Genomic DNA, 26868 nt, shown 5'->3' with positions numbered 1-26868 from the left:
GCCTTTCATCATTTCGGGGTCGATAAATTAAGAACCAGTTGCGTACTAGGGTCGATGTAATCGACATACCTCCTCCCCCAAAATTTCAGGCCTTGTGCCTATAGTAGAAAGGACTATTATTATTATTGTTGAGCAGCAGATTAAGGCGCCGGCGTATAAGATGGCTTGCGGTATTTGTTCGGCACTTTACGGTCTCAGTTCAAATCACACCGAAATAAAACTTTGCCTTTCATTCCAACTCCCACTTCAATCCGGGGTGAGGTGGCGGTGTGGATGTCGATAAAACAAGGTACTAGTTAAGTGCTGGAGCCGATGTAATTAACTTAATCCCCACCTTTGTACCTAAATCAGAAGCAATTACTATTCTTGTTGTTGTTGAGGCTTTGATGAGGACTTAATAACACATCCATCAACTTCTTCAAGTGCCACTTAAGGAGAAAGGTGTAGGTGACGAGGGTGGCGCTGTCACCCTCGTAACAAAATTTCAAGAAAGATTGGTAAGAGTGAGAAAGTTAGCGTGGCGAAATGGGGCCTGCACCAAATATGTGACGGCAAGAACTGTGAGAAGGTAAGTCACCTTCAATCTATCAAAGTAACCTCGAGGTTGTGTGGTGGTGGTGGCGGCGGCGGCGGTGGTGGTGGTGGTAAGGAATCGGATCATGTATTCCCGTCCCCTTCCTTATTCCTATTCCTTTGAAGGGATCCTTTCTTGTTCTATGTTGCTATTTATTCATTTGCGTTAATCTCACAAAGGTGTACATCATTCTGCTACATTTGTTTCTTGTTTTCCAGTGTATTTCATCATTGTACTGTTCCCCGATGTTTTGGGCCCCTGTATCGAATAGAAATAGTTTGTGCGACGAAAGCAGGGTTGAGAAAGCTCTGGTCTACGTCCACATAATAATGTGTATCTTTCTCCTTCGTTTCTTAAGACTTGTAGAAGAGTAAGATTTGATGGAGTTTTGTAGAGGAGTAAGATTTGATGGAGTTTTGTAGAGGAGTAAGATTTGATGGAGTTTTGTAGAGGAGTAAGATTTGACGGAGATTTTAGCTGCAATGTTCTTTTGCCTTAGTTTTGTTTTATTTGTTTCAGTCATTTGACTGCGGCCATGCTGGAGCACCGCCTTTAGTCGAGCAAAATCAACCCCAGGACTTATTCTTTGTAAGCCTAATATTTATTCTACCAGTCTCTCTTGCCGAACCGCTAAGTTACGGGGACGTAAACACACCAGCATCGGTTGTCAAGCGATGATGTGGGGACAAACACATACATACATATATATATATATATATATATATATATATATATATATATATATATAATAATATTAGGGACAAAATCCAAAATTACAGGTAAAAAACTCAATTATACTCATTTATTGTGCTTTTAATTATTAATTTTTCTATATGTGATAGTGGATTTTCATCGATGAGTTCTTGAAAATTGGTTATTTTCCCTAAAACTATATATATTTTATATATATATATATATATATATATATATATATATATATATATATATATATACATATATACGACAGGCTTCTTTCAGTTTCCATCTACCAAATCCACTCACAAAGCTTTGGTCTGCCCGCGGCTATAGTAGAAGACACTTGCCCAAGGTGCCACGCAGTGGGACTGAACCTGGAACCATGTGGTTGGGAAGCAAGCTACTTACCACACAGCCACTCCGGCACCTGTACGCCCTTTTAAAGCCTAGCCTAGCTCATGGGTCCGGTTTCCCCGTTTCTATGGCGTATGTGTTCCCCAACTGGACTGGACGCCAGCCCATCGCAGCGTTACTCATTTTTGCCAGCTCAGTAGACTGCAGCAACGTGAAATGAAGTGTTTTGCTCAAGAACACAACACTTCACCCGGTCTAGGAATCGAAACCACAATCTTACGATCATGATGCTGATACCCTAACCACTAAGCCACGCGCCTCCACTAAACATGTCGAGTGACTTCCCCAGAAGTTTCCTTGTATAGCAACAGCTATGTCGTATGTAATAATGTACGATTGGATCCGCGGAAACGTTCAATCACGTTACGCGGAACGTTCGTACAGCAACAACTATCAAATTAAATCGTACGAATGGGTTTTTTTCCTTTTGTTTTGTTTTTTTGCTCTTCATGTAGTTTACCATCGTTCAATGTTGTAGCCACATCAAGTGATGATCTATAAAGGGAGAGAGAGTCTACGAATCTGTTGGCATCCCGGAAAAGCTGCGTGACTCCGATGTTCTTCGTCACGCGCGTGCACGTGTACATAACGCATTCTTTCAGTTATAACGACTGCTTTACATTTATGTTGAGTCGTATAATTTATTGCTTGTGTTGAATCAACATATATATATATGTGTGTGTGTAGTTCAAGAACACAACGCACTACCCGATCCAGGAATCGAAACCCCGATCTCGCGGTCGTGAGTGCAAGATTATGCTTATGTTTACATCGGTATGCAAAAGAGAAAACGGTAATATTTACGCTGCCTTTTATGTGTGTGTGTGTATGTGTTATATATATATATATATATATATATATATATGTATATATATATATACCGGAGTAAGCACATAAAATGTGCAAAAAGGTGGAAAAAAGAGTACTCAAATACCAGAGGTAGAGTAATATGCTTTATTTAAAAGCAGCAGAAATATAACAAAAGACTTACTCGGAGTTTCACGTTCCCGTGAAACTCCGAGTAACAGTCTTTTGTTATATTTCTGCTGCTTTTAAATAATATATATATATATATATATATATATATATATATATATATATATATATATGCCATTATAGAAGACAGATGTCCAACCTGCCGCGTAGTGGGACTGAACCTAGAACCATGTGGTTAGGAAGCAAACTTATTACCCAGCCACACGCCTGCGCCTATGGAACCATTTAGATTGCCAGGAATATTTTTTCTGTTCTCTCTTCCTCTCTCAACATTTAAAATGTTTGGCTGAAATAAAAGAAAAAGAAATTGAAGAAGCAAATGGTATGGGTTTTTTTTGCTGTATTACTGCAAAATATTATTGACCATGACTTAAAAGATCACCTGTCAAAATAATTTGTCTTCAAAGGAAAAAAAACCCAAATATTTTGAAATATTTCGTCTCTTGAAACACATTGGTTCAAGTACCCAGACTATAGTGTAGCCGAATATTCATAATATTATTTTGTCCTAAAACTTATTTTTTTAATATATTAAAGCCTATTAAATATGAAAATATATTATCCTTCAAATAATAAAAGGCGGTTTTCTTTACCGAAGTCCTCCCATTTTGTTTAGATTCAATGCGATGACACGACTTGGTAAAAAGTGTAGGAATCGGAAGGATAAGTGACGCTAGGCTTTAGCCTTCGAAACTTCCGGTTTGCCAAAAAGATAAAAAGTACCTGTAAAGGTACGCCGGTTTATTCAACAATTACGTCTGCAGCTGTACGGTCAACTATACCGAAAAGAAGAAAGCTATATAACCTCAGGTTTCCGCAAAAAAATTATTAAAACGATAATGCAGGATAATAATTTTTTATGTGAACAGGATCACTGCTCCCATGCCTGTTATGATATCCCAAGCTTTAGGTCTATATATAACATATACGCTAGGTCGCTCATTTTAAAGTCTGCTGAAGTTGCCCGAATGGAAAATTCGGAAATCTTGACAGCGGCAAATATTAAGCAAGTTATTGAATCAGATGAAGAGTTTAGTCACCTTCGTAATTCGGTTGCCAAGTTTGTTGACCGCAATTTCTTGGCAAAAACTATGGAGAAACGTGAAATAACGGTTGCAAATTGTAGATTCCTGAAGAGAAAACTTTCGTCTACAAGTGACGAGCCTCAACAGACGAAAAAAATAATATCAAAGGATATTCCTGGAGATGATAATGAGAAATCGCATCAGATAAGTACGACTTTCGAATGTGTGGCTCGTCCTTCTACTTCTGTCTCAAACTTATGACTTTTCTTAAAGAGTTTTCTTTAACAGGGGCTCCTGTTTTATTTTCCCCTAGTTTTACACATTTGAAATAACAGAAAGAAGATGATGACACTGTGATTGCCACGTCTTTATAGAAGGCTATCTTTTTAATTAGATATTTGAAGATATGACCTTCTGTAATTTAAAAAAACAAATAATGCTGTTATTTAATTTCATACGACTAGAAAGTCGCTGCGGCAGATGTTACATTTTCAGGTAGAAAAGTATCTGGGATTGAAGTCAGGTCCCGTTTACGAAGTGCTCATTTCAAGATGGCGTGTTCGATTTTCAGTGTTTAAAATTGCTTTACAACCATCCTAGAGCACTTCTTTCGAAAACGATCGGTTTTTTGTCATCTACTTTCGTGTTTTCTGCATCCTTACACACACAACGCCCGAAAGAATACATCCAAAAGATGCCCCTCCTTTATTCAGCTTTGGTAACTGTAGGTTTGACCAGGAGGACGACGAAACTACATCTTCGTTCTGGGTCATTTAAACGACCTAAGAGAACTGCTGCATTTCTCCCCAAGGTTTACCCAATGACTGGACCTTTTGTATGAAACTACTTGTTCTTTTTGTTGTAGTTAATGGCTTTTCTTCTTCCATCACCAACTTGATTAGGTGGTCCTTGCATTTCTTGCTTTGGGATGTGAGTGAGTGTCATGAACACATTGTCACGGTGTTACATGTTCCCTTCCTCTTTGGAAAAAAAAAAACTCTGACAAGATGTCCCATAAACTCTACACAGCTACCCCACTCCTTGCATGCCTTAGTGTACCGTCTGCTGAGGTTTATTGGTGTTCGGTGTCTGATATGCATTGCTCGTAGCAAGAAGACGATCCGGAAGGACTGACTCCAGTTTGCCTATATATATATATAATATTAAGGATAAAAATCCAAATTTGCAGGTAAAAACTCAATTAAATTCAAATTATTAAAAATTAAAATTAAATTTTCACTGTATTATTTATTGTGCTTTTACTTATTAATTTTTCTATATGTGACAGTGGATTTTCATCGATGAGTTCATGAACCTTGGTCCTTTTCCCTAAAACTATATATATATATATATATATATATATATATATATATATATATATATGTCTTTTTACGTATTTGTACGTGTATATAAATATATATTTATGTATGCGCACATGTGTATTTATGTATTTTTAGAAGAAAAAAAAAAATGAAGTTTTCTCTCATTAGAATTATCTCGTTTGTTGCTTTTAAATTTTAAACACTCTTAGAATGAGATTTTTGTCTTCTAACTTTATGAATAATATCAATTAATCGGAGGTACTATGTTCTTTGAACTCACTATATTACATATTTGACTCTATATCGTTTATGCATTCGAAATTGGAAAAGCTACCATAGCATGTTTTCTCTCATAGCTCTGTTGCTCACATTAATAATCAACTCTACTAAATTCCTCTATTTTCAACATACATCGTGCATTTGTTTTACGTCCATTTTTGTTCTCGTGTTTTGCATGGATTGGCAATGGCGTAGCCAACACGGGAGCGAACGTTCACCACCACCAAACATACTTTTCAAAATTGGCGCCTTTTGAATAATTTCCCTTTTAATGGTTCACTTATGCGATAAAAGTCGAACCCCCATCCATGGAATTTCATTTTTTCCACGTTACACATACTTTCATACATAATGACGCCATAACCTCTCGACACCGGATGATCCCGTGAAGTGTCATTTTTTTTTTTTCATGTCACACCCATATCAATAGTTGTAAGTTTCACACAATATTTGTTATTGCAACCTGCAATTAATAATTGTAGAATACAAATACCTATACTGGCGAAGGTAAAGAATACGTACACCACCCGTTTTCGGCGTGACAAAAACCCTAAAGTCTAACCACCGGATGTGCGTATTCTTTACTTTCGACCCTATATTTATAACTAATGAAATATTTTGCGTAATATAAGAGAAACGAGTTTAAAATTGTTTGGTATGTGTCATAGCGCCTTTTTAAAAAATTTATGTGCTCGCCCCCACTAACTTTGTGGAAGCACGTGGCTTAATGGTTAAAATGCTGGACTCCTGATCGTAAGTTTGTGGTTTCGGTTCACGTTGCTTCAGTCCACTCAGCTGGCAAAAACGGTGTTCCATATATATATATATATATACACCAGAGTAAGCACATAAATGCGAAACAAGGTGGAAAAAATAGTACTCGAATACCAGAGGTAGAGTAATATGCTTTATTAAAAAGCAGCAAAAATATCACCACGTTCCCGTTCGTCAAGCTATTTTTGATTTAAGATTTTCTTCGATTTTTATGATTTTAAACCACAATTTGTTATTTCATGCAACCGGTTATTGAAAATACCGTTTGTTGAAAGGACCAATGAAACAAAACCATTTTCAAATGTGTATCTATCAAAGTAATTGTATTTCTGCATATAACTTTATCATGCTCCATTCTAAACAAAACTGTCCGACAAACGGGAACGTGAAACTCTGAGTAACAGTTTTTATGATATTTTTGCTGCTTTTTAATAAAGTATGTGTGTGTGTATATATATATATATGGGAGAATATACAAAAAATAACAACAGACGAGGACAGGTGGTGTAAATAACAAAAGTATATATTAGTATGACGCTCGGGAATACGGAAAGTCTTTGACGTTTCGAGCTACGCTCTTCAACAGAAAGAATACGGAGACAAGGAGAAAAACACGGAGAAAAAAAATTGAATATATATATATATATATATATATATATATATATATATATGTGTGTGTGTGTGTGTGTGTGTGTGTGTGTGTGTGTGTGTGTGTGTGTGTGTGTGTGTGTGTGTGTGTATATATATATATATATATATATATATATACGCCGTGGAAACCGGGAAACCGGCCCTTATGAGTCTATATGACTGACTTTAGAACCTGGCTATGCTTCTCTCGTTTGGAAGTTGGAATCTGTTGTTTGCGAAATTGTTTCACACCGGATGTTCTTTTAAGCACTAACTTGTTTTGCTTGTTGGCAGGAGAAACTGACAACAATGCTGTCTTCTCGCTGTACTTTCGTACAAGCAATCGCAGATTGCAGAGACGGATAAGCAAACACACATGCACGCACGACAGTTATCTCCAGTTTCCGTCTACCAAATCCAATCACAAATCTTTGGTTGGGCCAAAGCAATCGGAGGTAACACTTGTCGAAAGTGCCGCGCAGTGGGACAACCCAAGACCACAGCCATATTGACAACTTCCAATTCTTTCCAGCTTGGTTGCAGATGCTTTGCTGGTGAGGTTAGACAAGATCGAAACATGCATTACTTTTAACATTTGGCTTTTAGGAAAAACTCTATTCAACAGATGAATTGTTTTTATTTTTGAAATTTCATATTTGCATATATTACTGAAGATATCTCCCTTGAGGGAGTTTATGACTGCTAATTACTTGGATAATCTGTTAATTGCAGTTTTACAATGTACTGTAATATAACTCTACTGTATTTGTAATTCTTATACAGAACACCTCTCTGAAATATTTTTCTCTTCAGCCATACAGTATGACTGAGTGTGTGAGGGAGAACATTTGCACGTGTGTGTGTGTGTGTATTACGTGCATTTAGAGTAGTGTCAGGAACTATATGCATGCACATTCATTTGTGTATGTGTATATGTATATATATATACACACACACACACACACACACACACATGTTGTGTGTGCGTATTTGTATATGTATATATAAATGTTATTCACGTACGTGTCTGTCTCCTTGTAATTTATGCATTTGTCTTTCTATAATTTATTTATGTATTTGTATGACTATGCTGGTTCCTAGGTTGCTTCAAAAGTAAATAGTCACACCTCGTTGCTATGCTTACTGACAAATGAGTAGTTATTGTGAAATCTGGTTGTCATAATCATCATCATCATCATCATCGTCATTGCCGCTGTTTAACAGACACACTTTTCACGTTGTTGCGTTGTCAGACAAAGGAAGATGTATGTGCAACTAGAAATTGTCTTCTGAGATAAAAACCAATAGCTATAGTACTTCTGTGTATTTTCTGTGATTGTTATCATTTATGATGTAACGATACATATGTCTAGCTCTCTATCTATATCTATCTCCCCCCACCTGTCTCTATCTATGTATATTTCACAGGTATAGAAATAGATAGATTGATATGTGTATGTACGTGCCTCTGTGTGTGTGTATACACACATATGATTACACACGAAGAGGTGCTGGAAAGTTGCTCGTTTTAGGTGAATGAAAATACAGGAGGGTCAGTTAATTATGATTTTATTCAATATTTTCCCCTCTGGGATTCACACACTTATTGCAGTCGTCCTTCAAATTTTTCTAAGCTCTGTAAAAAGAACTTGGAAAGTTGAGCTTCCAACCAGGCCTTTCACAATACCCTTAAAACCACGAACTTTTCATCACCTCCTCATACGTGTATATATTGATAGAATCTGTGTCTGTGTGTGTATATATATATATAGATGTATATGTGGAAGGGCAATGGCCTAGTGGTTCGGGCGGCAGACTCGCGATACTAGGATCGCGGTTTCGATTCCCAGACCGGGCGTTGTGAGTGTTTATTCAGCAAAAATGCCTAAAGCTTCACGATGTTCCGGCAGGGGATGGTGGCGAACCCCGCTGTTCTCTTTCACCACCACAACGTTCTGTCACTCTTTCTTCCTGTTTCTGTTGTGCCTGTAATTCAAAGGGTCAGCCTTGTCACACTCTGTGTCACACTGAATCTCCCCGAGAACTACGTTAAGGGTACACGTGTCTGTGGAGTGCTCAGCCACTTGCACATTACTTTCATGAGCAGGCTGTTCCGTTGATCGGATCAACCTGAAGCCCTCATCGTCGTAATCGACGGAGTGCCACGTATATATGTATATAGATATGTGTGTGTGTGATGTTTTAAATAGTTGAAATTTATTGGCTTACCACATTAATTAGGTACTACTAAAGCAGCGCGGACCCGAACGCGCTAGCTAGTCTTGAGTGGTCGATCCTAACCCTAACCCTATCCCTATCCCTAGCCCTAACCCTAACCCTATCCCTAACCCGTGTGTGCAAATGAATACGTGTTTAGGGATAGGGGTTAGGGTTAGGGATAGGGTTAGGAATAGAGTTAGGGTTAGGATCGACCACTCACGACTAGCTAGTGCGTTCGGGTCCGCGCTGCTTTAGTAGTACTCATTAATTATATTAGCGCCAACTTTACCGTTAAAATTCCATTTCCAGAGTTTCGTGATTTAAAATTTTTATTGATTACATCAAGTGTCTCTTTTTGTGTTTTGATCAAAGAACAGTCATCTGCACAAGCCATCAGGAATTGTTTGCAAGATTTTGTAGAACACTTCTGTTATAAATCCAATTCTAATTTAGGATATTGTAAATGAACATTAAATTGATATTTTCCTACATATGCACGACAATACCAATTAACATTGTCCTACATGTGCATCTGGTAGTGGCCCACATGTTTGGGGACTTCCAGTATTTTGAGGAATGTAAAACCACCTCTTATCCATTGTTGTTTCAAGGTCTACTCTGATCCGGAGTGGTAGGACCTACCAGGGTCCCGGCCATGGGCTAAATAGCATGTAACCACTTGAGCCAGGGTACATTGAATTCACAGGATGCAGTGTAGCATATTTGGATGTGAATTATTTTACTATTCTGGCAAAGGGATTTTACTGTATCAGTGGTGAATATCACCAGATGCCGAGATTATGAACTGACAATAAACGATCAACAACCAGAATCAACCGGTTCAGTTAACAAACCAATGTTATCACCTGTAATCATGGAATGCAGAGGTGAGATATTTCTGCTAGGAAAAGACAAATGTGACTAAAAACCAAGCCAGATGTTTGAGTCAATGGTGAATGCCACTAAATGCTGAGCAGGTGAATGGACAAGAAACTGTCAATGGTCAAGATCAACCAGTTTAGTTAGTGGTGAGCTAATGCTACTATCATCTGTAGCTGTGACATGCGCAGATGAGATATTTCAGTTAGAAAAAGACCAATGTAGCTGAAACCTAAGTCAGATGTTCAAATTAATGGTGAATCAAATCAATATCACTAAATACTAAGCAGATGAACTGACAACAAATGATCAACCGGTTCAGTTAACAAACCAATGTTATCAGCTGTAATCATGGAATGCAGAGGTGAGATATTTTTGCTAGGAAAAGACAAATGTGACTAAAAACCAAGCCAGATGTTCGAGTCAATGGTGAATGTCACCAGATGCTGAACAGATGAACAGACAACAAACTGTCAATGGCTAGGCTCAACCAGTTCAGTTAGTGATCTAAAGCCTGTGTGTGTGTATTCTTTCACTCTTCTACACGTTTCAGTCATTTGACTGAAACTATGCTGAAGCCCCACCTTAAACTAGTTATTCAGAGGATTTGTTCTTGTTAAGAGAGTAATTTCAATTATTCTAAATTTGTTGGATTATTGCATTAATTACTGAACTGTTAGCGGTCAGTTTAAACATCACATAGTGTTTAGTCATGTGAATTTACATTCAATTTTCAAATCTCCACCAAAGTAAGACAGCCTTTCAGAAAGGATTCAAGAAGAAAAACCAAAAGTATATATATATTGGTGCTATCATGCAAAAGTGTTGTAAGTCCATTTCACCATTCCATAGCAAAACTGTTGTACTACACTTTGACAATTTTTGATATCTTGGCATCTGAAGCAGCTGGAGATACGATAACTTGAACAAGCAAAAATAAATATTGAAAAAAAACGCATTTGGACATACAACAGTTTTACATAATAGCAACAATGTATATAATCCTTTCTAATAAAGACACAAGGCCTGAAATTTTGAGGGAGGGGTCTAGTCGATTATATCAGCCCCAGTGCTTGGCTGGTACCTCATTTTATCAACCCCAAAAGGATGAAAGGCAAAGTCAACCTCGGCAGAATTTGAACTCAGAATGTAGTGATGGGCAAAATACTGTTAAGCATTTTGTCCAATGTGCTAACAATTCTGCCAGCTCACCACCTTGAAACAATATATATAATGTAGAATGGAAAGCTTCTATTAGAAATTCTTTGTGCATTAATTAATTTAATCAGTTATGAAACATGTTTGATTTATAATCATTTGGGTGAATATAATGTCTCTAGGTACATTTTATTTGTCTAGCCCCGTTGATCAGGTAACATTTAATGATACTCTGTAACATAATTTTATAAAATAACTCAGAGTGCATGGCCTAGTGCTTAGGGATGTTGCACTCAGAGTCTGGAATGGTGATTTCAATTCTCAGACCGGGCAATGCTTTGTGTTCTTGAGCAAAACATTGAATTTCACATTGCTCACTTTGATGCCTGACATGCGACCTACCATGCACCTGTACAGGTAATGTGGATTTGATAGAGGGATTGAGCTAATGTACAGCATAGATATTTGATTGCTATAAGCAAAACATTTGTGGAGGTTGTTCAGCAAGAAATTGCAGAACTGTCTTTCTGAGACTCAAGAGACTACCAATAAGAAAAAGATGAAAGTGGGTGTGTGGTAAGAAGCTTGCTTACCAACCACTTGTTTCAGGGTTCAGTCCCACTGCATGGTACCTTGGAAAAGTGCCTTCTTCTATAGCCTTGAGCCAACCAAAGCCTTGTGAGTGGATTTGGTAGACGGAAACTGAAAGAAGCCTGTTGTGTATGTAAATATATATATATATATATATATATATATATATATATATATATCATCATTGTCGTTTAATGTCCGCTTTCTATGCTGGTATGGTTTGACTGAGAAGCTGAAAGGGATGCACCAGGCTCCAATCTGATATATGTATGTATCTGTGTGTGTCTCCCCCACCACCACCTATCACCTGACGCCAATGTTGGTGTGTTTATGTCCCTGCAACTTAGTGGTTTGGCAAAAGAGACTGATAGAATAAGTACTAGGCTTACAAAGAATTAGTTCTGCAGTGCTCCAGCATGGCCGCAGTCAAATGACTGAAACCAGTAAAAGAATCAAAGAATGACTCTGCAGTTATTTATTTTCGTCTTTTACATGTTTTGTGTAGTGCCACTTAAAAGGTACCCAGTACACTCTGTGAAGTGGTTTGCATTAGGAAAGACATCCAGCTGTAGAAACCATTGGAGCGAGGTGCAGCTCATCAGCTTGCCAGCTCCTGTCAAACTATTCAACCCATGCCAGCATGAAAAACAGACTGATGATGATGGTTTTTACATATTTCAATCATTGGACTGCAGCCATACTGGAGCACTGTATTTCCATCAACCGAATTCACTGACAAGACTCTAGAAAAAACTTCCCCAAGATGTCATTCATTAGGATTGAACCTAGAACCATATGGTTGCCAAGCAATCTTCTTAACCACACTATTGTCTGTTCTTTTATTCTTCTCTCTACACAATTTGATTTTTGATTTTTCCTTCTTTTATTTTTATTGTTATTTTTATGTTTCTTTTCATGTCGTAGGAGAGTAAATGTCTTTAAATTCCAATAAAGTGAGGAAAGAATTTTGGTAGGGAGAATGGGTTTTGTTTTTGGTTTTTTTTTTTCTCCCCACAAAGATATTCCTACTTGGAAGGACATACCCCAATTTTGACATGAAAAAAAAAAAAGGGGGAGGGAGAAGCAGGGAACCAAACAAATACAGAACTCGGATCTCACAAGATACCAGCATTTCCACATACTTTGCCAAAATGCTTTGTTTGTGATTTAGACACAGATCCTGTTGGTCTTTTATGCTTTACATTTATTTTTTTTTGGTTCTACGGTATTTGAAACATAAGCTTAACATAGACAATTCCCATCACACACGCACTCACACACCTCTGGGGTTAAAATTGGGTCATGAAAAAAGGAAATGCATTCTTTTATTCTTTTTTTGTTTCAGTCATTTGACTGCAGCCATGCTGGAGCACCACCTTTAGTTGAACAAATCAACTCCAGGACTTATTCTTTTTGAGCCTAATACTTATTCTATCAGTTTCTTTTGCCAATTTTCTGAGTTATGAGGATGTAAACACACCAACATTAGTTGTCAAGCAATAGTGGGGGGAGGGATGAAGCTTTTGAATTTTTCTTAAAAATGTTTTTATACTTTCTAAACTTTTTTTGTCTCTCCTTGTTTCTTTGTGTTCCTTTCTGTGGAAGAGCGTAGGCTCGAAACATTAAAGACTTTTTCAATTCTCAAGTATTATACTAATACATCTGTTTGTTTTCTACACCACCTGTCTTCGTCTTTGTTTTTTTTTTTGTTTTTTTTGTGAACTCTCCCACGATATATATATATATCATCATCATCTTTTAATGTCCACTTTCCATGCTGGCATGAGCTGCACGGTTTGACGGAGGACTGGCAAAGCCAAGAGGCTGCACCAGGCTCCAATCTGATCTGGCAAGGTTTCTACAGCTGGATGCTTTTCCTAATACCAACCACTCCAAGAATGTAGTGGGTGCTTTCTACATGCCACTGGCACGAGGGCCAGTCAGGCAGTACTGGCATCGACCATGCTGAAATGGTGCATTTTACATGCCACTGGCACAGGAACCAATCCAGAGGGACTGGTATGGACCATGCTTGAATGGTGCTTTTTATATGCCATCCATGCAGTACTGGCATCAGCCATAACAATGATTTCGCTTGACTCAACAAGTCTTCTCAGGCATAGTGTATTGCCCAATGGGCCGATTATGCAACACTAGTATAAGCCACAGTTAGTCTCACTTGGCTTGCCGGGTCTTCTCAAGCACAGCATATCTCTTATATATATATATACACAGGGCCTGGAGGTACTGCAATCCCAGAACCACAAACAGTAAGAGATCTGGGCATCAACATGTGTAGTGATGCATCATTTCACATGCACATTGTCAAGTTGACAGCAAAGTGCAGACAACTGTCAGGGTGGATACTGAGGACTTTCCGTACAAGGGATCAAAAATTCATGTTGATTCTATGGAAGACATTTGTTCTGAGCCGCCTAGACTATTGCTCTCAGTTGTGGTCACCACACAGTGTTAAGCGGACAGCAGAACTCGAGGCAATTCAGTGGCACTATACAAAAAAGATCGCCACAGTCCAACAAATGAACTACAGGGAGCGACTGAAGGCACTAGGTCTCTACTCGCTGGAGCGCAGGCGGGAGAGATATGTAATAATATACATATGGAAAATACTGGAAGGACTGGTGCCAAACTTTGGTATCAAGTACTACAGGAATGCCTGCACGGGTCGCCACTGCATCTCACATAAGAACGAGATACTGCAGCAGCCTCGGCTTCAGAGGACCTCAGCTCTTCAATGCCCTGCCAAAACATTTGAGAGACATGCAAGACATGGATGCGGAGGTCTTCAAGACAAAACTTGACGCTTTCCTCTCCACGATACCAGACGAACGAATGGCTCGTAATGAGACGCAGTTTAGGGCAGCTGTGTCAAATTCTCTTATACACCAGATGTGCCATCAAAACTCTTGATTGGACCATGTCAGGTGGGGGAGAAGAGCCATGCAAGGAACGTGAAAATCACGGTGGTGCACCAGCATGACCGCAGCCACTTGGCTGAAACACATAAATAAATAAATAAATATATATATATATATATTTATATATAAAAATTATTATTTATTTATAATAACCCCAATGTAATCAGTAGAACTGTATATAAGTCTTATTTCATGAAGACAATTCGTGTATAGTTCTGCAAATTATATTGATTCTAGAACGGTTGTGCTGATGAGAACTCGGATGTTGTTACATAAGTAAAACGTTAATGTTTGAAATCACAGTACACAACTAATTCTTTATTCTGCATATTTCTCATTTTGTCTTGTTCTGGAGTTTTGCGAAGTCTTTTTCTGGAGAACATTATTTTTCTTTGTGGTCGGGTCGTTGATGACCTTTCTAGCATATTGGACGTCCACCTAGTGGTCATCCCTTATACACGTGTGTGTGTGTGTATATATATATATATATATATAGTTAAAAAAAACAATAACAAAAAAACAAAAAAACAACAAAGTGAGGACGTGATATGGATAGTATTATTGGACGCTCAGGAAAGGAAAGAGAGAGTGTATGACGTTTCGGGCGTAGCCCTTCGTCGGAAAGATGGAAAGTTCGGAGAATGGAAGAACGGAGAAAGAGGAAAATGGTACCGATGCCCACGAGGTTATATACACATACAAAGGGCTTCTTTCAGTTTCTGTCTACGAAATCCACTCAAGTCTTTGGTTGGTCTGAGGCTATAGTAGAAGACATTTACCCAAGGTGCCACCTGGAACCATGTGGTTGGTAAGCAAGCTACTTAGCACACAGCCATCCAGCACATGGCAGATTTTGATTACTTACTTTTGAGGGAAAGGAAAAGTATCTTCCTTAACACCAAGAAATATGTTAATCTATAGCATGGATTATTCTCAAATCAAGCTTACCACCCATAATCGTTTATCATCATCGTAATCATTTTAATATTAATTTTTTCTTGTATGGGTCAGATGGAGTTTTTTATTTATTCTTTTTTGAGGGAGTGGGGCAGATTTTCTACGGTTGGATGCTGTCGTCAAACCCGCACCTGTTTCCAAGTGAGGTAATATTATTCCTCATGGCCAGACACCACTTGTATGACGGTGACACCCGTTTACAACTATCTCACGATGTCAATACAAGGACACACGTATATAACCATTCATCACACACACACACTCTCTCTCTATCTATCTCTATCTCTCACACACACTGGTAGGGGCTTTAGGTGCAATGCTTATCTGTCAGCATGGGTAGTTGCTCGGATACCTCACGGATCTGAGGACCGACTGCTATTTTATGTATACTCTGGCTTACTACCAGTAAATAAATGTAGGGATTCCGTTGCATTGCTTTGCCCGAAGTAGGGTGAGGGAAAGGTGGAGAAGCGGGTATATTACGGTTAAAACGACCCTGTCTGCGTGTTCATGTCACCTGCTTGAAATAGTAACCAAAACAACCTTAAATCACACCACACTCTTTAACCATTTTTACTGCGGAAATTAGATATATCCCACTCGAAATTTCAGTACCCTTAACTGCAGAAAGTAGCTTATATTGCTAATCTATCTTTTGTTAAGGAATGTCATAGTTGAAACTATTTTTTTTATTGAGATATGTCAAGTTTATTGAGGTAACGTCTCTTGTAGAAAATACTAATTTTATTTTTTGGTAGATATTTAATATCATAACTGGGAAAAACCATGAAATTTAATTTCGTAGTAGTGAAATAAATACAAAAAAAAAGTTACTTTATATAATGTAGTTTTTAATACTCTTATGTCTTGAATAAAGACGATAAGGTGTCGGGATGAAGCGCATTTTATCTTACGTCTGTTCAACGAAGGCCGACAGGGGGATTAAACAACCCTAAACAACGCACAATTCATTACCTTACTTTTTATTCACAACTCATTTATGAATATTAATCGTACACACACGAGTGCATGCCAACAGTTCGTTCGTAATCCCTTCTGACAGATACTTCTTGCGAGCTTACATGCAAATTGCACGATGTAACAACATATGCGAATGCCCGTGCACGTACAGAAGCGCGCGCGCACACACAGACACGCATAGAGAGGCCAGCTCCGAACAATATAGTAATGCAATGGTAAATGTACCAAGCTATATATATATATATATATACACACACACACACACACACACACACACACACACACACACACACACACACACACACACACACACACACACACAGAAAGAGAGAGAGAAGGACGTGAGCTTGAACTTTGTATTACTTTATCTAAATTGATTACAAGAGCCGAAACCTAAATGATAAAATTGTCGCGCCGAGAGCGCATCCAATCATACCTACACACACACACACACACTTACACATACATATATATAGTCTATATTAAATCTCTGAACGAGTTATAAACAGTAGCAGTATGAGGCACCACACGTATTTACATATACATACATGCAAGTTCGCGAAGACAACGTCCTTCCATTCTTATGTACGGTCGCGAGTACAGATCCACACAAAATGTATACAAATGTGGGAGGGAGTAGCATCCAATAAAGATACCTAGCAGGAAAGAATCAAACCCACGTTATTACACATGCTCACACACACACACACGAAACAAACATACACACAATATGCGCGGGTGCGAGTATCCATGTGGGCGGCGTGATGCACGTGACTGTGTTTGTGTGTGTGGGTGTGTGTATAAAACTGTATGTATGTGTGTGTGCCCCGCACCGCTTTGCTAGTAAGGATTTATGGGATTCACAATGCAGTATAAGCGATTCCGGTTTCATTTTTACTTATTTGGTATGTGCTATTACGGCGACTTTCTTCTAAGTAACCAACCCTACTCTACCGATAGTGTTTCCTTTTGCTACAAACAGTGATGCTTGCGAGGTAAGGGATACCTCACTACTATAAAACTACTGCTTAATACACCTAACACACACACGACCTACATACACACATACACAGACACACACTTACAGAATATAGGTAGAGATAAATAAAGAGAGAGAGAGAGATGGACAGTGTGTAAGCAGATAAGGTCAATAGAGAAGAGAAAGACAGGCATAGATTTAGTGATAAATAGAAAGATGTATGTATATATAAATGAAGACTGGGTGATAGATAGATAATTAGATAGATCAACGCCTGTCGAACAAATGTATGATCGAATACTTTCGAGCCACGACCATCCCATTTATTTGTTTGTGTATGGCACTAGAATATTTAACGTTTCTTTTGTTTTTGTTATTTTATTTATTTATTTATTTGAAACGGTATAGTGTATTTGAAGAGTATTTGGCGGTTATTTCTAGCAGGATCAAGAGACTACTTGGTGACTCCCCGCCGGTGTTGGCTCCGTTTGAATATACATTAAACCGGGAAGAGACAGACGGACAGACACTCAGTTAGACAGAGACAGAGATAATGGATAGAGAAAGTAGAAAGACAGGCAACAGGAGTATGTAGATAAATGTGTTAATGTCTATAAAATATATACACATGTATGTTTATGTGTGTGCGTAAGGAAGACGAGAGAAGAATTAGATTGATTGATTGAGTGATTGACTTTACATTGAAATTGAAGTTAATTTAGCTGTGACGATAGTAATTTTTTTTTCTTTTTAAACATATTGCTTACATCATCAGAATCAAAATAAGTTACAATGTTGTCATATGAACACTCAATCAGTATTAACTGATCATTCTCTCTCCCTGTGAGTTCGATATTGATTTTTTTTTAGGTGTCACTTTTGTTATTTGTATGGTGTATGTGTGTGTGTGTGTGTGTGTTTCTGTGATATAATATAAATCTGTTTATAATATTTATTATTGAAAAACTTTCTACGTGTTTCAGCGTATATCCAAATCTAGAATGCAAATTACTGCATATTTATGAACTTGTATATAGACACACTCTCTCATACATACAAATGCATTTAGTTATATACACAATATATATATATATATGTGTATGTGTGTGTTGTCATAAGAATTTATATACAGCAGATATGGGTTCGAGTCCTATGGGCAAACTTTCTACTTTTTTCCATTCAAAGGGTTTCCAGCCCAATGTTTACATGCTATTATTTATAGCTTTATCATCTGCTTCGAGATCCATTGTTCCAAAATAGAATTTTTTAAAAAAATACACACACACATATAAATTATATGGAAATCCTTCGATATTAGTACACGACGTCATTCACCCACACAACTTTCTCTCATGACATGGATAAAGAGGGTGAATGACGTCGTCTTCTCATACCGACGCTCTGGAGACCAATACCGAAGGACCTAGCTTATGTGATATACTACGATTTATAGGTGTGTGCGTGTGCGTATACGGTTTAATAGTATGTTTATATACCTTGTGTGTAGTGTATGCTTGTGTGTGCATCTCTATATGTGTTGTATGTGTGTGCATATATTTGTCTGTGTATATATACGTGTATTTATTATACATGTTTGCATGTTTATGTAATTAGTGTGTGTATTAGACGTTGTGTGTGCATGCATCACAATGCGTATGTACTATGTATGTATGCGTATGTATTGTACGTGTGTGTATAGTTATGTGTGTATGTATGTGTTTATCTAATTTGTGTAGTATTTGTATGTGTGAGTGAGTGTACGCGCGTGCGCGGGTATATTTGTGTTTCATCAGTGAATGCTCGAAACTATGTCAGCAATCGACTCGAGCCAACAAAACGGGAGGGAGGGGCTCAAATTATTCGGTCGGTTTGCTCTCTAGTAAAAATAGCAGCTAAATCCCCTTCAAATCACACCCTTACCGTCCTTTAAAAAAGTACAAAAAGGAATTTCATTAATAAAGTGACGAAATGGTTATGGTTTGAACGGCCTTGGTTACATACACGGCTGACCTGGGGCTAACAACCAATAATCGACTTCTTACTGTGAAGGATTAGTGACGAAGTTAATACATACATACATAGAATGTCAGTGTATGTGTGAATTTCTTTTTTCTACTCTCGGCACAAAGCCCGAAATTGTAGTGGGGGAGCAGTCGATTAGATCGACCTCAGTACGCAACTGGTACTTAATTTTATCGACCCCAAAAGGATGAAAGGCAAAGTCGACCTCGGCGGATGTATATGTGTGAATGCATGTATATAAAATGTATGAGTGTTTTTTTTTATATTTGTGTTTATGCTTGTATTGTGCGTGTATTTATAATTCTCTGTTAATTACTAATGACTAATTATGAAAGTAAATTAGTTTCTATGTTTTGTTCAGATGACATATTTTCGCATAACTATTAAGAATACAAAAAAACCCACGTAATGTGTGTCTATCTGTGTTTGAGAGAGAGAGAGAAAAGAGAGAACGACAGAATAATAGAGAAAAGAGGAAACGATAGAATAATAGAGAAAAGAGAGAGAGTAAGCAAGTAAGATTGTCTATATGTTTGCTACAATAATTCGTTCACTCCGACTGCAAAATAACAACAGCAACTACATTAATAAATATAACAAATAAATGCATGATTATGGTGAAGTCTATAAAGATGGTAAAATTAATTGGAGTACCTTATATTCGTTGAAATATTTTGTCTTTTTCTTTTATATTTTACTATATGAAACAACAAATCTCATTCCACCACTCCACCAAAAAAAAGCATTTAATGATAAATAACAAATAAAGGGAAAAACAAGAGAAAATAATGCGCGAGAAAGACAAGAATCCATTGCCGTTACATTTTAAAATATATAGAGTATTGTTTAATCGTGTTGCATATTGAGATTAATGTCTTATGTGCCACTTTCATCTATCTAATTCCACTCTGCAAACCATTTTCCACTAATAAAAGTCATTCCGTTTATATTTATGCAAAATGTCATAATTTCTTCTTCTGTTACGCATTAATCTCTTCATACATTTCTTTTTTTATTTTCTTCTACTTTTTTTTTTGTTTTTTTGCCTCAGAAATGTTATTGATGTATGTGTATTTTTGTTTGTTTTTTTTGTTTTATTTTTGCTTTATTTTGTCGTTTATTTATTTACTTTTATGTGGACTTTCTGTTCTTTCCAAACAGTTGTGGTGAAATGCGTGCGTGCATGTGTGTGTACATAAATATACATTTCTATGTGTGAGTATATCTATATAAATCTCACACATATGTATGTATAATCTATAGATAATTTATCTGTATGTATATAAATGCATGTATTTCAGGTCAAATCAACATGTGCAACCTTTAATCGAGATATTTTTTCTCTCCGTTGCTCCCCACTCTCTGTCTCTCTTTCTGTTTTCTGTGCATATGAGAAGAGTTTAGGCTCGAAACGTCAAAAACTCTTCCATTTTTCTTGAGCGTCAAACTAATACACCATTCTTGTTGTTCCCTCATATGTCTCTTGTTTTTTTGTACAATTTTAGACCATATATATATATATATATATATATATATATATATATACACACACACACATATATATATGTATGTGTGTACGCGCGTGCGTACTTATGTATGTATGCATGAATGTACATATATATGTTTGTATGTATAATGTAATGCTCAATACACGTTGTGGAGGATATAAAAAATTTTCTTGTGTAAATTGGAAATGAGTTTGTCTCGCGACTCGAATTTCACAGCAGTGCATTTATATATATATATATGTATATATATATATATATATATATACATACATGGATTTATATATGTATATGCGTGTAAGTCGTCTAAGAGTTCATAAGTCAGAAAAAAATGTACTCGTATATTTGTCAGTAGAGTGGGTATATTAATTGAAATGTACAGTATTATATATCCATTACAGCCAATCTTACCAATTGGTTTCACACCGAGGGTTTAATGGAGTGTTATAGAATGAAGTATGGTGACTATCATACTTCATTCCATAGCACCTACCTCTGAAGAGCGCAGGATTACATAAGTGGACAGTTACCTAACACTCCATTGCTCCCCTGATGCGAAACTAATTGGTAAGATCAGCCATAATGGGTATATAATATTGTACACTTCATCATCATCATCATCATCATCGTTTAACGTCCGCTTTCTATGCTGGCATGGGTTGGACGGTTCGACTGGGGACTGGTGAGCCAGATGGCTGCACAATTAATATATATGTACATGTACATGTTCCTATATGTGTGTGTATGTGTGTATATATACATATCAAAATCACATGAGATACAGACTGAACTAGAACATTTATGAGATTATCAGTAAATAAAAAAAAAAATTCCCTCTGATGATTTTTGAAAATCTATAAACATTTATCTAAGCAAGATAACTCAATCAACATCAGGTTCTTTGGCTCCTCCCCCCCCCCATTTTTCTGAACATGAGGGGTGGATAAAAACAGTACAATTTGGAGTGCATTTATTTCAAGAAGAAGAAAAAAAACAACAACAAAGACCAAGTACATTTCCATCTTCCAAGATTTAATCAGTAAAGCATATTCATTACCTCAGTTGCCAAGACAAAGAAGTGATGAAATATATTTTTGCATGTTTTCTTTAAATTTTTTGGCTTACTTATATAAAACACCACACACACACACATAGATGTATGTGTCCTTTTTTTTTTTTTTTTTTTACAATCTTCAATTCTTTTGCTCATTTAATCAGTAAAGTGAATTAATGAAGACATTGCCGGTGTTGTACCTTCAGTGAATGGATCTCTTAGTTAGCTTGGTTCAAGCTGTTCTTATTCAGGTAATAATTCTTTGTTACTATAGACACAAGGCCTGAAATTTGGGGGAGAAGGGAAGTGTTGATTACATCAACCTCAGTGCATAACTGGTACTTATTTCACTGACACCCCCACCCCCTCAGGATGAAAGGCAAATTCTACCTTGGTAGAATTTGAACTCAGAACATAAAGACAGACAAAATGTCGCTAATCATTTTGTCTGGCATACTCTTTACTCTTTTACTTGTTTCAGTCATTTGACTATGGCCATGCTGGAGCACCACCTTTAGTCGAGCAAATCGACCCCAGGACTTATTCTTTGTAAGCCTAGTACTTATTCTATCGGTCTCTTTTGCCAAACCGCTAAGTTACAGGGGATGTAAACGCACCACCATCGGTTGTCAAGCGATGTTGGGGGGACAAACACAAACATATACACACACACACAGACATATATATATATATATATATATATATATATATATATATATATATATATATATATATATATATATATATATATATATATATACATACACATATACGACAAGCTTCTTTCAGTTTCTGTCTACCAAATCCACTCACAAAGCTTTGGTCGGCTTGAGGCTATAGTAGAAGACACTTGCACAAGGTGCCACACAGTGGGACTGAACTCGGAACCATGTGGTTCGTAAGCAAGCTGCTTACCACACAGCCACTCCTACGGCATGCTAACAATTCTGCCAACTCACTGTCTTAATAATAATAATAATCATTACTATTATTATTATTATTATTATTATTAACAGGCATGGCTCTGTGCCAAAAAGTTTACTTCCCAACCATATAGTCATGGTTTAATCATGCCGTTGTTAGGTCCATGTCGTAGAATTGCTATGCCTGCAACGTTGTTAGTCCTGTATTTTATACAGACCTAACAACACCATGGCAGGCATAACAATTCTGCAACACAATGTTACTGTTAACAATGCTGGGTTTGTGTTGCAGAATTGTTATGCCTGTCATGGTCTTGTTAGGTCTGTATCTATGTGGTAATGTAATTATACATGGTGTTGTGTTGTTGGGGCTGCCATTCTATTGCTAGTTCTATGTTGTTAGGTTTATTTATGTTGTTTACTTGACTTTCCTCCACCCCAACCCAGTTTTGTTCCTTAAGGAAACAAGTCTTTCAATAGAAATGGTACATTGTTGTGTGTTCTTGGAGTAGCATTTAACTGATTCCTGATTAAAACTAAGTAACGTGTATTCTTTTGTTTACAAATCATGTTATTTAGCCACAGGTCAGTCCTGACTGAGACCTATGGTCAAGTGATATTCCATGACATATTCCTTACTGTGCAGTTCAGTATACTTTTCCCCCTCTTCCAGTCAGCAGTATGTGAACTGAAGAAGATTTGGCTGCTATTTCTAGCAGGCTCAGACTACTTTCAGGTTCATGTCTATAAACCTATAAACTAATCAGATATGGAAGAGATTGTTATTGATGAAATTGCAAATTATTGACATTTACTAGTGGATTTAAGTAATACAGAAATCAAGTAGATGGTTGCGCCATCTACATAGTAGTACATGAATGATTGACAGATTATTGATGAAGGGTTGCTGATTTTTGTCATAGAATCAATAAGACTGCATATGGACTAACAACAGTCATCATCATAATCATTATCATTTAATGTCCATTTTCCATGTGGAGGCGCAATGGCCAAGTGGTTAGGGCAGCGGACTTGCGGTCATAGGATCGCGGTTTCGATTCACAGACCGGGCGCTGTGAATGTTTATTGAGTGAAATCACCTAAAAGCTCCACGAGGCTCCGGCAGGGGATGGTGGCAAACCCTGCTGTACTCTTTCACCACAACTTTCTCTCACTCTTTCTTCCTGTTTCTGTTGTGCCTGTAATTCAAAGGGTCAGCCTTGTCACACTGTCACGCTGAATATCCCCGAGAACTACGTTAAGGGTACACGTGTCTGTGGAGTGCTCAGCCACTTGCACGTTAATTTCATGAGTAGGCTGTTCCGTTGATCGGATCAACTGGAACCCTCGATGTCGTAAGTGACAGAGTGCTAACAACCATTTTCCATACTAGCATCATTTGAATGGTTTGACAGGAGCTGGAGGGCCTATGCCCAAGCTCTGCTGTCTGTTGGATGGCCTTCCCAATGCCAAATGGGTTAGTTTTCTGAAGGTTTGTTCAAAGCATAAATCCTTTAAGGTATAACTTACACCATGGGGTTTGGATGTTGGTTCTGTTGTGTGTCAAATACTGAATTACAAATAGAATGCAAAGACTGTGAAGTAAGCCAATGTGTCCATCAACACTTGAGGTTAAAATGGTTAAATAACTAAACTATTGGACAACCAATTCCTGGTTTACTGATCGTTTATTGTATATTCCTCGTTCTACCTACATTGCATTAAATGTTCCTCGCTGGGAAAGTTACCAAAGCTTCTAGAAAGGTTACCTGCTATTAACTGATATTTTCTTATACAGGAAGAACTTTCATACCCCCTCCCTCTTTCTCTCTCTCTCTCTCTCTCTTATTTTCTGCTTAAACATTATAAAAGCTTGCTCACAAAGCACATGGTTCTGGGTTCAGTCCCACTGCGTGACACGTTGTGCAAGTGTCTTCTACTATAGTTTCAGGCCAACCAAAACCTTGTGAGTGGATTTGGTAAACGGAAACTGAAAGAAGCCTGTGCGCGCGTGCACGCGCGCATATGTATGTGTCTGTGTTCATATCTGTCTTTGTCTCGTCACTGCTTGACAACCAGTGATGGTGTGTTACTTCCCTGTAACTTAGTGGTTCAGCAAAACAGACTGATTAGAATAAGTACTGAGCTTAAATAAATAATAAGTCCTGGAAGTCAATTTGTTCGACTAAAACCCTTTAAGGCGGTGCTCCAGCATGGCCACAAAAGTGTAAGTACTAGCCCTATGGAGTTAATTCACAAAATATTTAATGAACATAATTGGTTTGATTCAACACACTACACACCCCTGCCCATTCACCACACCTCTTTATCTCCCTCTCTCTTTCTCTATCTCTCTCTCTCACACACACACATACCTTCACTCCCCACCTACTCTGTCCCCTACTCCACTCACTATGTCTTTGTTACACACCCTCTGCATCACCTTCTCCACACCCCTGCATGGCATTTTTCATTAGACCCCTAACTCTTCCCTCTCCCTAATCCCCTTTATAACACTCTCTTCACCACATCCACTTCACTCCTTTTCTGCAAGAACAAAACCCCTTCACCAAAATAGGCTTTACCACAGTCCTTTCATCCCCCACTACTACCACTTATCCCAACCGCTTTGCCACACATCCATTTTACCCTCCCTCTCCCCCTTTCCCACAGCCCCTTCCCTTTCACCATAATTCCTTCATTGGAAGCCAATGAGGGGATCTTCTGCATAGTAATTTGACCCGCTAGAAATAGCAGCCACAGTCTCCCTCAAATCATGTCCTATTATCTTAAGAAAAGAGTAACCTTAGATAATGTGATCCCAGGTTCCTTGTCATAGAAAATTAAGAAAGGGTGGTCATGACTGGAAAGCCTTTGATCTTAGGTTTGTTTGGTTAAGTGTGACTAGGATTTAAGCAACAAACTCCTATGATTACACCCTTTCACCATGGTTCTTTGATTGCACTGCCATCCCTATAAAATTTGGGCCCGTGGCCTCACTAAATCCTCAGTATTGAGTGCAACAAATTTTGTCTTATACTTCTTAACCCTTTCATTACTGTATTTTTATTGCATTACCTTTGTTTCGGTTAAGTTTGAAGATAATAAAAAGTTTAGTAAAATAACTTTGTCGTTATTAAACTGGTGTTTGAGAAACATAATACAAAATTTTGATGTGAGGTTTTAATTTAGATTACTTTAAACCTATTTTACCATATTTCTCTTGAAATCCATTATCCTTGTTTCATTTAATTTTGAAGATAATGAAGAATTATATAGGAGTGGCTTTGTGATAAGAAGCTTGCTTCTTAGCATTTAAACCAGCCAAATATTTAAACCCTTTAGCATTCAAACTGGCCATATCCAGCCCAAATATTCTAATTTCTTTATTGCCTACAAGGGGCTAAACATAGAGGGGACAAACAAGGACAGACAAATGGATTAAGTCAATTACATCAACCCCAGTGTGTAACTGGTACTTAATTTATCGACCCCGAAAGAATGAAAGGCAAAGTCAACCTCGGCGGAATTTGAACTCAGAACATAACGACAGGCAAAATACTGCTAGGCATTTTGCCCGGTGTGCTAACGTTTCTGCCAGCTCGCCGCCTTTTATTCCAGCCCAAATATTCTGTTTTATGTTCAAACTGATCAGATCTGGCCTCTTACATTTAGCCTACAATGTCAGTCTAAAAATGAACAATCACTACAATGAAATCTCAAAAGCAACGAGATTATGCATGGCTCTGTGGTAAGAAGCTTGTTTTCCAGTCACAATATTCCAGGTTCAGTCCCATTGTGTGGCACTTTGGGAAAGTGTCTTCTACTATAGCCTCAGGCTGAACAAAACCTTGTGAGTGGATTTGGTAGATCGAAACTGAAAGAAGCCCGTCATGTACAGTAATTCCTCACCATATCACGATTCACCTATCGCAATTATTATTCATTAT

At 37.6% G+C, this 26868-nt stretch overlaps 1 protein-coding gene across 7 annotated transcripts in view; it reads left to right on the top strand.

The window, feature by feature from the left end:
* The window catches only part of LOC106877586 (uncharacterized), a 339290-nt gene that overhangs the window by 72629 nt on the left and 239793 nt on the right, over positions 1-26868 (top strand). The window contains exon 1 of one of the 7 annotated variants that reach the window (XM_089365485.1): positions 4805-4894. The exons of 4 other annotated variants lie outside the window; for them this stretch is intronic. The gene's annotated coding sequence lies outside the window, so the exon portion shown is untranslated. Of the gene's footprint in view, positions 1-4804; positions 4895-17279; positions 17431-26868 lie in introns of those variants that run through there. 2 more of the 7 variants (XM_052973744.2, XM_052973742.2) reach the window with 2 other exon arrangements.

The sequence above is a fragment of the Octopus bimaculoides genome, chromosome Z (genome assembly GCF_046866305.1).
Source record: "Octopus bimaculoides isolate indiv1 chromosome Z, ASM4686630v1, whole genome shotgun sequence".
Taxonomy (NCBI): domain Eukaryota; kingdom Metazoa; phylum Mollusca; class Cephalopoda; order Octopoda; family Octopodidae; genus Octopus; species Octopus bimaculoides.
The sequence above is the reverse complement of the archived record's forward strand: the minus strand, read 5'-3'. Positions and strand labels throughout refer to the sequence as shown.